Source organism: Limulus polyphemus, unplaced genomic scaffold (assembly GCF_000517525.1).
Source record: "Limulus polyphemus unplaced genomic scaffold, Limulus_polyphemus-2.1.2 Scaffold354, whole genome shotgun sequence".
Lineage (NCBI taxonomy): Eukaryota > Metazoa > Arthropoda > Merostomata > Xiphosura > Limulidae > Limulus > Limulus polyphemus.
Genome location: NW_013665964.1, coordinates 535,130 through 547,510, shown reverse-complemented (window position 1 = coordinate 547,510; position 12,381 = coordinate 535,130).

Sequence of the window (12,381 nt, the reverse complement as noted above, 5' to 3'; positions counted from 1 at the left end):
CAAAATTTGTTAATATTTTTTGGAATAAGAACTCGTGAAGCTTAATTTAACTTGTTTCCCGAGTTTGTCACAACTATTAAGATACGGTTATAAAATATTTTGAACAAGATCCAATTACACATCATACGTATTACGCATTTTTGTCTTTATCATTCGTATTTGTGTTATTTTCTCTTTAAACAGTTAAATTATTTATTGCTTCTATTGGATATCAAGTGGCACATATTACCTGTGTCATGTATTACTTGTGGTAGTAGTGTTTTATATAACGATTCATATACTCTGTTTTGATTTATCAGCCCGAAAGCTTAGGCTTAGTAAAGTTTCTATTCTTATACCATTATGATTTTGTTTTGCGTAAAGTTTAGTTCGTTTTTTTATGTTTTTATATATTTTTCTTATTTAGACCATCCCGTGAAGACGAACAACCTTCGTTATGGACATCTTCTACTGCAGTATCTTCAGTTTTATACTTTCAATAGTACTATTTTTTCGGCTAATCGAACATTAATTCAACTTACTGTATATAGTGTTTAGTTGGCGTATTTAATACACTTTTAGTGATGTTAATAGCTGGACAAACTCTGCTAGGGTACTTTCTGCTGGCAAAATACATCAGAAGTAGCAAAAGATTTTTTTGTTACCATGGTGTCTGTCCGAGCGTCCACCTGTCTTCCGTTTGAAAAGCTGCGCACGCAGGCAAAGCTCAACATTCACTTATGAAATGACGGGAGAACAATGCATGAATGATGCCAAACGTATTTCGAAAGCAGGATATTCTACACTAAAATGTTAACAATTAATCACACTATTACTCACATTTCAAAATGTGACGTAACTTAAAGAATAAAAATGTAGATTTACCATATGTTGTTGTTGAGCGGCTCTTAGCATGACTGAAATGCTCACAATTACTTTTCACGGTGGACTGTATAAATAGCTCAGAGCTTTGGTTCTGAGTGAAACCAAGAGTGCAACATAATTAAAAATTTTAAAGTCCATGAAATAATATAAATTGATAGATTAACTTAAACTTTTCCCGTCACTGGGGACGGGCATTTTTGCTAGATTAACTTAAACTTTTCCCGTCTCTGGGGACGGGCACTTTTGCTAGATTAACTAAAACTTTCCCCGTCTCTGGGGAACGGGTACTTTGGTTATATTTTATAAATTGTATCAGAATTATTGTCTCTTTTTCAAGCAGACTGTCATTATGTACCAGTTTCCCGGATGGGTGGTCTAACGGATTCTTTTGTGTTTGACAGAGTTACTCACTATTGGATGATCAGTAGCTTCTCTGAAAATTATATTATTGCTTTTCCTATAGCCACCTTCATGTACCTCTCTCTGTATTGGACTTTGTTATTTGTTGAATTTCTATTGTAAAGCGTTCGACTCCTTTACAGATGTATAACTTTGGCTTATCCTATATTATGCTAATGTTAGTTTTTTATGTTTTGCTCCAGTGACAAGTGGTACAACTTTATATTTACTGTCAAATATTGGAGTTTCTAAGCTATGTTCAGTTGAGAATGACATTAAGATATAAAAAAAGAAATTTCCTTCTTAGCGCAACACTTACAGGAAAATAATATTTTGAAATATCTGTATACAAATGGATTCGGTCCCTCAATAGCAGAGCGAAAGGTCTGCGGACTTACAACAAACCTGCAGTTGACCAAATTGGTATGATGAAGCTTATGGAATGATAAAGTGTATTGAACTTAACGAAGACTATGTTTAGAAATAATGTCTTGTTACCCACACTCTTAATACCACCGCTATGTGTTTGTTGGTTTAACCTGATATGGTTGGCCTAAAAAAAAGTAAAATCCCCTTTCTTTATTTCTGAATATGCTCTAAGTATGATGTTCCAATAATTTTCTAAATTCGTGGTGCGTTTTAGTCAAATGCAGTTACTTATATTTTGTTATGCTTTGAAAACAAAGATTACGAATCCCTTTATCTGTTTGTTTATTGTTAAGCATAAAGGGCTATCTTTGCTGTGCCCATCAAGGATATCAAGCACCTAATTTTTTAGCGTTATTAGCTTTCAGACTTACTGTTGAATCACTGGGGGGGACACGATCCTTTTACAAGCAGCCAGAGCTTGCCCTCGTAGCATAGGAATAACACAATTAGAAATATATGATGTGCCCATCTTTACTATCAATCAACCTTATACAAGTACACGTTTTTATGGTTTCACATTTATGTTTCTTTATTTTTTCCGTCACTGGGGACGGGCACTTTTGCTTGATTAACTTAAACCTTTCCCGTCACTGGGGACGGGCACTTTTGCTAGATTAACTTAAACTTTTTCCGTCACTGATAACGGGTACTTTTGCTTGATTAACTTAAATTGATAGGAAGAGATGCTTAGAATATAACACGACGCTCATAAATTTGTACTGCAATTAAACTGGATGCCTTTCTGAAATTTGACTTTTGATAAGAAACAGAGAGAAAATTATCGTTGTAACAATACGTTTCTCAGGGTTATATCTTTCACAATTGTTCCAGAAGTACTATACATAGATATATGGATGTTAATTTTTTGTGCGTTATAGTAACATAGCTTTTTGTCGAGTTTAGTAACTTCTGCTAGTTAAACATACATGTAAGATTGATGGTTGGTCAAGATTTCCATCTCTGTCTCTATGTGATGTAGTAGTAGGCTTTGGTTTACAGCTACTTCCTATCTTTTATTTCTGATGCATATTTCAGGTACACAGTCTGGCGCCATGATGGGCAAATAGTTATTTCCTATCTTTTATTACGATGTATATTTGAGGTAAACAGTCTGGCACCATGATGGGTAAATAGTTGTCTCCTACCTTTTATTTGTGATGCATATTTCAGGTACACAGTCTGGCACCATGATGGGTAAATAGTTGTCTCCTATCTTTTATTTGTGATGCATATTTCAGGTACACAGTCTGGCACCATGATGGGTAAATAGTTGTCTCCTGCCTTTTATTTGTGATGCATATTTCAGGTACACAGTCTGGCACCATGATGGGTAAATAGTTATTTCCTATCTTTTATTTGAGATGCATATTTCAGGTACACAGCCTGGCACCTTGATGAGTAAATGGTGGTTACTCTGAGGAGTCTTAAAGTTCTGCATACTTTTTGCTTAGTGATCTGGTTTCATTTTCAAACATCAGTAAAATACTTTGAAATCTAAATGTTTAGAGGTAATATACCTATTTTTTAACGTTAATTCTCATTTTGTCGATCAACTCACTATTGGTATTTTTCTGCTTACTGGTGAATAATTAAAATAGATAAAATAAATAGTAAATTGTCTACGATTTTCATTAGTATCTCTTCTCATGTTTCCCTTCTCGCTCTCTTGTTTTCTGGCGGTTACATTCTGTAGTAATATATAAACATTTATTTTTCACATCAGGCTCTGAAGATAAAAGTCACAACTCACAATTTATTCCCCATTTTCTAGCAAAGTTGGAATTTTCCTCATTCAGTGGTGGTAGATTTGGAGTTACTTGTGATATGCATGCCAACTCTCTTATTTATGTAACTAGTACCTTTTATCAAGAATGTCCGGAAACTTAAGGCTAATCTCTATCATTCAGCAAATACTAGATGTTTAAGCCTCATCATGTCTTAAACTGCACGAAAAGTGAAGGATACAACTCCTCTGTAATAGAAGTAATGTGTAATACTGCAACATTATAACAGTCTAATTTGTATTTAAATTTCAACAGGAAAAAGAGACACTTGATATTTTATCTAATAATTAATATATTTTGTGTGTGGTGTTTTTACATATTTAGTTTTTAACAATGTATTTTTAATTGTATACAGAAGATGAAATTATGTTTGCAAGTTCCCAATTTGTTTGTTTAATTAACACCAAAGTTTAGTTTAGTAAAATTGTAATTGTATATTATAATACGAAATTTTCTACTTGAAATATGCACATCATCAATTTATATTGAGCATCTTTTCCACTGGGAAAAGCCCGGCATGGCCAGGTGGTTAGGGCGTTCGACTCGCAGTCTGCGGGTCGCGGGTTCGAATCCCCGTCACACCAAACATGCTCCCCCCTTTCAGCCGTGGGGGCGTTATAATGTGACGGTCAATCCCACTATTCGTTGGTAAAAGAATAGCCCAAGATTTGGCGGTGGGTGGTGATGACTAGCTAGCTGCCTTCCCTCTAGTCTTACACTGCTAAAACAAACAAACAAATCCACTGGAAAGATAAAATGAGCGTAACAAAGTCTGAATAACATTATATTATATTCATATAGACCTTTGCTTGTCATGAATGTAATTTTGGGCTAGCTGACACTATTATAAACTACTTGCAGTATTATTCTACTAAATCTAGAAAGCAAAACAGTTGTGCTATTGTAGTGTTAACACACCTGTGAAAGGTCATTTCTACATCTTGTAAATGATTATTAAGTTCTACGTACTAATACTGAAGACTGTAATTTCCCTGGGAATCTTGCTCTATCTGCTTCTCCTTAGCACTGACCTTGCAGCAATATTTCCATGAAATCAAGCTTCTCCAGAGAACGAATATGTCAATGCTGTCCTAATATTTTTGTATAGCTTACCATAAAGTGGCAAATATCTCAGTTCTACCAGTTAATGGTTAAGCTGACACAAACGTTCACTAAAAGTGCATAGAGAGACAAGAGACGCATATGGTCAAACGCGATTGCTGTGATTCCAGAATCTTCCTCATTAAAACTGGTGAAAGTTTGTGATATTATAGCTTGTGAAACTCCCTCGGTTTCAAATACTTGTTAAATGATATGCCGAGCTTCTTTCCAGTGTCAAGAGTTATGCCAAGCTTCTTTCCAGTATCAAGTGATATGCCGAGCTTCTTTTCACTGGCTTCTTATGTCAAGCAGCTCACTATTGTATCCATACTTCACGAAGGAAGGCGTTGGTTCTGATTGTTGTGGAGTGTGGTTCTGGAATATATTGCTGTTTTAAATCCATTCTTTTTGTGAATTTCTCCATTTCTATAGTAAACAAATTAAAGACTCCCTTCTTTGAAATGTTGGGCCCTTTGGTTGTACATAATTTAATGTAAATATTTCTCTTTGGAAAGATTGGTCATATAAGCCTCCAGATCCAGATTAAGTTTAAAGACATTTTACAAGCCAAGTCAAAACAGGTTGCTTCTTTATATACAGATACGTGACCATAGTTTTAGAACTATTCCGACGTTCACAAGGATTTAATAACTACATGATTTCTCATGATACTTAAATGACCCTCTGTACTGTTTTACAAAGTAGGAAATCTTTAAAACTAAGATTAATACATTCATCTTTTGAATGATAATTCAGGAAGCTAGAGTATGTTTATATACATACTACTGTTAGAAAATGACGAGATACTACTCGATATTGGAATGATACCAATCTGTACAGTGCTTTGCAGAAAATCTCACAATTACTATAGAGTAGCCTATTTGGAGATACCTGTTGATACTTAGTAAAAGTATATTTCTTATAAAATGGGGCACATTGCAAAGGAGTGCAAGTCCATTACTGACAAGCAACAGGAGAAATCTCAACGTAAAGTAGCTGGAGCTACTTACAAAGATAGTGCTGGTAATGAGCAAGAAAAGTAACTGTCACCATGGAGACTAGGACCAGAAGAAACATAATCAAGAAAACACTACAGATTCAGCACAAGAAGGAATGTCATTTGCATGATTAATCAGTGCACAACTAATGATCAGCTCAAGTTAGCAAATGGATCGACAGTGCCAATAGTGATTAGAACATGATACAAATATCAATAGGTGTCAACAAACTACAACATGCCAATAGGTGAAGGCTATGTTGGGGACAAGAAAGTGAAGGTTCTATGAGATACTTGGTGCAGTAGTGCAGCAGTGAGATCCAGTATAGTATCTGATAACCAGATGGCAGGCAAGGTGCGCCTGGGTGTGCTAATTGATGGGGCAGTGAGAAAGTTTCCCATAGCAAAAATAAAGGTGGATACTACGTACTATGTAGAAGACCTTTAAACCATGTGTATCAAGGCACCAATATACGACTTCGTGATTGGAAACATTCAAGGTAGTAGAAATTTGGAGGAATTAAACAGAAATAAGTCTGATGAGGCATCTACGGGCACTACTATAGCTCAAGAGAAGAAGATATAGCAAGACACCAAGCCCTTGCAAGTATCAAAGAGTGACTTCCCGAATGTAGATCTACAGGAGTAGGAGTGGAAGAAAGTGCAGAAAAAAGACCCTTCTCTGCAGAAACTTCGGGACAGTGCCTGAGAGAAAGTTAAGCACAATAGAAAATGGAAAGTGACTTACAAAGCAGAGGACTAGAAAGGAGTATTGAACCGGACCTCTCAAAGCAGCTCCACTAGTGAAGCCAAACCCATCAAAGACAGTCAGAGGCACTTCTGTGACAAGAAGGTCAAGAATCGACATTTTGTGGTCGGACAGAAGGTCTTAGTTCTGCTATCTACAGCCAATAACAAACTCCCCCTGCATTGGAAAGGACCTTTTGAAGTACAGGAAGTTCTCAACAGAATGTACTTTAAGGTGGAAGTGGATGGGACGACCAAGGTCTACCATGCCAATCTGTTGAAGAGGTACTTTGAGAGGGATGAAGACCTTACAAGTGCAGCTATTGGGGTAGAGATGGACATGGCAGGTGTAGCAGTCATAGAAGCCTAATCTAAAGACAATGACTTAATTATAGAAGATAAAGAGCTATTAGGCCTAAGACTACTGGGTGGAGTTGAGATGTACAAAGACGTCAACATAAGTGAAGAACTGACTGGTAAGAAGAAGAAAGAGGTACAGGATTCTACTGATTAGGAAATATAACCTCAGGTAACACTAGATAAAGATGAAGACAGTGGATCCTGTTAAGGCGAAGCCCTACTGGAGGCCCTACGTGAGGAGAGACCGACAAAAGAACTGTAAATGTTGGTGCAGGCTATATGAGGAGATCTAGCATATGAACTGAGAACAGTGTTTGTATATAATGTACAAGAAATATTGTAAATATTCTTCTTGAAGAGTGGCTTATTGCTGTGTATATAAGGCTGTTTAGTGTAAATGTTATTTATTTTATTTTATAACTTAATATCTAATGATCGTTTTGCTTTCATGACAGCAATGTGGAAGATTGATTGTTTTAAAAGTGTTAGTTGTGACAAATTTTTGTTATGTAACACTGTACGAGTCGAGACATATGTTGTGTTTGCAATTACATTGTTGTCTAGGCTTTACTCATATTGTTGCCGTCATGTTACTCTAATCTTTGGTGTTTTTATCGTTACCTTAACTGAGTATTGTTACATTATAGCATCGCTCGCGTAGTTTATAGAAAGTTCGAGGCCTCAGTGAACAAATTATAAATATAGGCGACCAAGCCAGTGCAATTCAAGTAAAGAAAAAGTTTGTTTGTTTGTTTGTTTAGAATTTCGCGCAAGGCTACATGAGGGCTATCTGCTCTAGCTGTCTCTAATTTAGGAGTGTAAAACTAAAGAGAAGGGAGCTAGTCATCACCAATAACTCTTGGCTACTCTTCTACCAACGAATAGTGGGACTGAAAGTCACATTATAACTGAAATGGGGAGCATGTTTGGTGGGACGGGGATTCGAACCCGCGATCCACAGATTGCAAGTCGAGAGCCCTAACCACCTGGTCATGCCGGGCGTAAAGAAAAAGTAAAGTGAAGTGAAAGTAAAGTTCAGGATACAACTGTAGTAACCCATGGGATAGTTTAAGTGAATTATTCACTGATGCTATTGTGATAAGAGTAGAGAAAAATAGTTATTCTTGTTAATTGGATTCTAAAGTATTTGAATCAGCCTAAGTGGACTTTTAACAACAAAAAATAATTATTTAGAGCTTTAGATACAACTGTGTAAAGACTTTTCGTACATACGTTTGACTTGTGTTGAATATATTATTTTTAAACAAGTGGATTGTGTGCTGTACGTTTATGTTCGAATTTATCGCCAACAAGTCACAGACATCCACTGTAGAGAAATCCCATCCTAGCCAATATTCAAACCCTCACATTATATTTTCTCTATTTCGTTTCCGATTTCTTCTGATTTTTAATTTACCCGAAAGGTATATCTGCAAAATACCCTACGATAGCCAGGAATAGAGATGTACTGAATGTTTAGCTGAAATAGCAGTACTATTTCTAAACCATACCAAAGTAAAGAAACACTGGAACGACGTAGTCCGTCAACTTTTCTAATGGATTTTTTTCTGAAGTAAAAATAGAAAATGGAAAACGTTATTATTGGTTTATTACCATATCTAGATATGTTTCTTCGAAAACAGGTAATGACATATTCCTCTCCCCTTCCGGGAACTTTAGGAAGTTATGGCGCTAAAAGTCGGGTTTCGATATCCGTGGTGGGCAGAACACAGACAGCCCAGTGGTAGCTTTGTGATTACCAACAAAAAACACATCCGACCTTAAGAACAACTTTTTTTTTCACTTATAGGTATCTTAGCATATTATAGAAGTTAAAAAACAGGTAGCAATAAGTGGTTGGAAAGTTCCTCAACACAAGTTACTGGATTTATTGTCTGTAACATAAGCTAATAATTTCTAAACTTTGAAGCTTTCAAAAAGGAACATGGTTACTGATCTTTCTATAGTCTATTTGAATTATTCCTCAGAAGAAAATCATCGAAATACATCTAACTTAGATATGATACAAACAGATAGATATTTTTAATACCTTCCTCGGACATACAAATCAATACAATAGTAAGATATAGTACCTGAAACCTATGGCTCTTTTATATTCAATACCAACACCAACAATCTTTTAAAGAGAGAAATATAACAAAGCCATAAAAGTTGTCTCTTAAATTTTATTATAGAAAAAAAATTGTTGATCTATATTAAGTTACATAAGGCTGAGCTATGCCATTCTATACCATTCTGCTAATGAAGGTCTTTAATGGTCAAAAAGCTTTACGAAGAACTACCATAAAATACTCGCGCCCTGTTAAGGGGTTCAAAGGCACCCTCGTGATTCATTTAGGCCCCAATATACCAATCAAGCTTCTTTACTTTCCTAAATTACTTCTATAGTTATCCTAAGGAGAGAATGTACCAGATAAATAGTCCATTAAAATTCCCTCCGTTGTACCTGATATGTGTGCCAAGTTTGGCCCCGCTATCTTGTGAATGGTGGTATGAACATAGTTCCAAACATGACACTTCTGTAATCCCGAGGGAGGCCAGGGACGTCGATTCCGATGCCGTATTCGGATTAAACGACCCTGACAATATACTTATGAACCCACATCATGCCTGGATGACTTTTCGGGTACGTTTAGTCCCTGTTCGTTGAAAGTCTACGCCATATAGATGAAGACACCCCCCGCGCCACCTCGAGCCCGAATGCCAAGTTTGATACTGCTAACTACAAAATTTTGGAAAGCAGTGGCGGCCATATAGAGTGTGTAGGATATGCAGCGCACAAGAGCCCACGAGGTCTAGGTGGCGCGCCAAGCCATAATCCAATTCACTTTAAAAGGTCTGCCGAAGTGAGCCCAAAATTTATTCCGCACAAAGGCCCACAAGTAAGTATGGCCACTACTGGTGGAAAGAGTTCGCGGACGTAAAAGAAAGAAACAAACAAATTCACACAGAATGTGAATTAATTAATGTAGGGGGATAATTGTAATTACAGCATTTTATACCTAGAAACATACATCTCTGTGAATAAAGAAAGTTAGTTATATGTAATAGCGTTTCTAATAATCTACAACTTCCACGTGTGATTAAATCTTTTTATCCTTTATATTTACCGATTCGATTTTTATTTACCCAAATGTAGTAAATGATTTCGACTGTTAAATGTTTATTATGTCAATAAGACCACGCGTAAGTTTTCAATAGTGTACGTACATAAGTAAAGAACGCTCTAAAATGTTCGTATTATCATCCGTAAAATGGAGTTTTACGTTCTCGAAAATCATCTGGAAAACTGACAAAAGTCGTTGGCACCAATTTGTAGGGTCATCTTACCTAGAAAGCTTTATAATCGACCGTAAAGTTAACTCAATCTTGTGATGTCTGGTGATATTCGAACCAGGATTGCAAGATTTCTAGCAAAAAGATAACTAAAGATTGAATTATTCCCCCCAAGAAGAAAAGAAACATAATCGTCTAAAAAATACCCAACCCAAATTTGGCAAGTTGACTAATCAGATTTAGCTGTATCATAAAACAACTAAATCGTGTCTATGTTAATAAAGTCATGTAAGGAAAGTTAAAATATAGCAACCAGCCAGTCAAATGACACTTTAATCGATGACACTTTTATCATTTTCCCCTTCACTAATTTTTTGACACAGTCAGCGGTAATTATGTGTTAATTTTCATTACGGTGTTCAAAAACATGCATCTTTCAAAGGAAGCTTCGTTTAACTTCTGTTTCTTCAATACACATGGCATTTAAAATTCAAATATATTTCATAAACATTACTATTTGGATAATAATAATATTTTATTGTCTTTTCATTAGGAAGTTGTAAAAAAATTCTGATTTATAACTCAAGTCCGTGCGCCATAATAATGAATTTTAAATTCCACTGTTAGGCCTCACAATAGTAGCCCAACAGTTGGCGGTGGGCAATGTTGACTAACTGTCTTCCATCTTAAAATATAGAAGGCTAGCACGGATAGCTTTCGTGTAGCTTTGCATGAAATTCTGTACACAAACAAAGAGGCTCAAATCCGAAACTATTAGCTTGATTCGCACATGTTTTACGCAGGCTTGTTTACGAAACTATTAGCTTGAATCTCGCATGTTTTACGCAGGCTTGTTTACGAAACTATTAGCTTGAATCTCACATGTTTTACGCAGGCTTGTTTAAAAGTTGCTTTCAATTTAATTTTTGAACATGTTCTACAAAGAATTTATCTTATGCTTTGTTTTATTTTGTAATGTAGATTTCTAACAAAAAAAAACAATAATAGTTGTGACAAACATTTTGATAAAGTGGATGGAAAAATGAAAACTCTATTAGTTGTACTGAAACGAATCTTTTCACGAGTCTTCGTTCAGTATTTTCTGTACTTTTATTCAAAAATTGAAACATTTTTCTGGCACAAGACGTTATTGTGAATTTAATTCGTAAGGACTTGTAAATACAGCGTGGTGTTCTGGTCATAATCTTCAACAAAAATAAAGTTATTATTGTGTTAAATATCAAAGGTATTTGTATTGTTTCTTTCTTTGTAATTAAGCACAAAGCTACACAATGGGCTATCTGTGCTCTGCCCACCACGGGTATCGAAACCCGGATTCTAGCGTTGTAAGTCCGCAGACATACCGCTGTGCCACTGGGAGGCAGGTATTTGTAAGTTCACTAGTATAATTGTTCACTTTAACAAGATCTTATCTTCTGGCTATTGTGACTCAGGTTTGTAAATGTAAATAACTAGTTTATACAAAATCCTTTCAACATATCCAAAAGCATTATAGTGTGCCATTTAATTCTCACCATTTAATCTGAAATTTGTTTGTCTTTCGGTGGTTTAGAACTATAAATTAGGGTACCATCCCCATAACATACAGAGCGCAGATAATTCAATGTGTAGTTTGGCGCTAAAACAAATACTCTTCACTGCTAGCTTAGCGGTTAGTTTGAGTTCTTATAACGCCAGAAGTCGGAGTTTAATCCCTGCAGTAGACACAGCGTAGATGTTTCGTTGTGTAGTTTTACGCTTAAACAATAATGGTATTCTGGGCCGGGTGTTGCCTAGTAGTCAGCATGTCTGAGTTATGAGTTAGAGACGGATACCACTGATCACGCTCTGCACGTTCAGTTGTAGATGCGTTCTAAAAGTAACAGTCAAATCTGTTATTTGGTTGAAAGAGCATGATAAGGCCGTTTTAGGAGGGTGCTGAATAAGTGATTGCTATAAAAAGCATTAAAACCTAAAAAAGATACAGAAATGATTATTTGACAAAAATCTATGCATTGAACTAAGCAATCTTTGGACTTTCCAGAAGCAGACCGACCACCCTATAATTTTTCATTAATTAGCACGGAAAAAAAAAGAAACTTTGGTAGAAGAAGAATACTATCCCATGCAGTGTGTGTTTCTTGATTCAAAAATTAGTATTCATTCCTCTATTTTAAACCTTCATCACTGTTAGTGCAAGAAAAAAACACAACAACAACAACAAAAAAAAACAGTATAATTTCATCCAGCTGTTTACTGAGTCTACATTTAATGGTTTCACTGGTATACAGATCTTTCTGGTGTAGTCTTCTAGCTGTTTGGAAGGATTTAACGTGTTTTCGAACAATGGTCAGGTTTTTATGATTACTGATGACTGTTTTTCAGAAGTAAGTATAAATATCC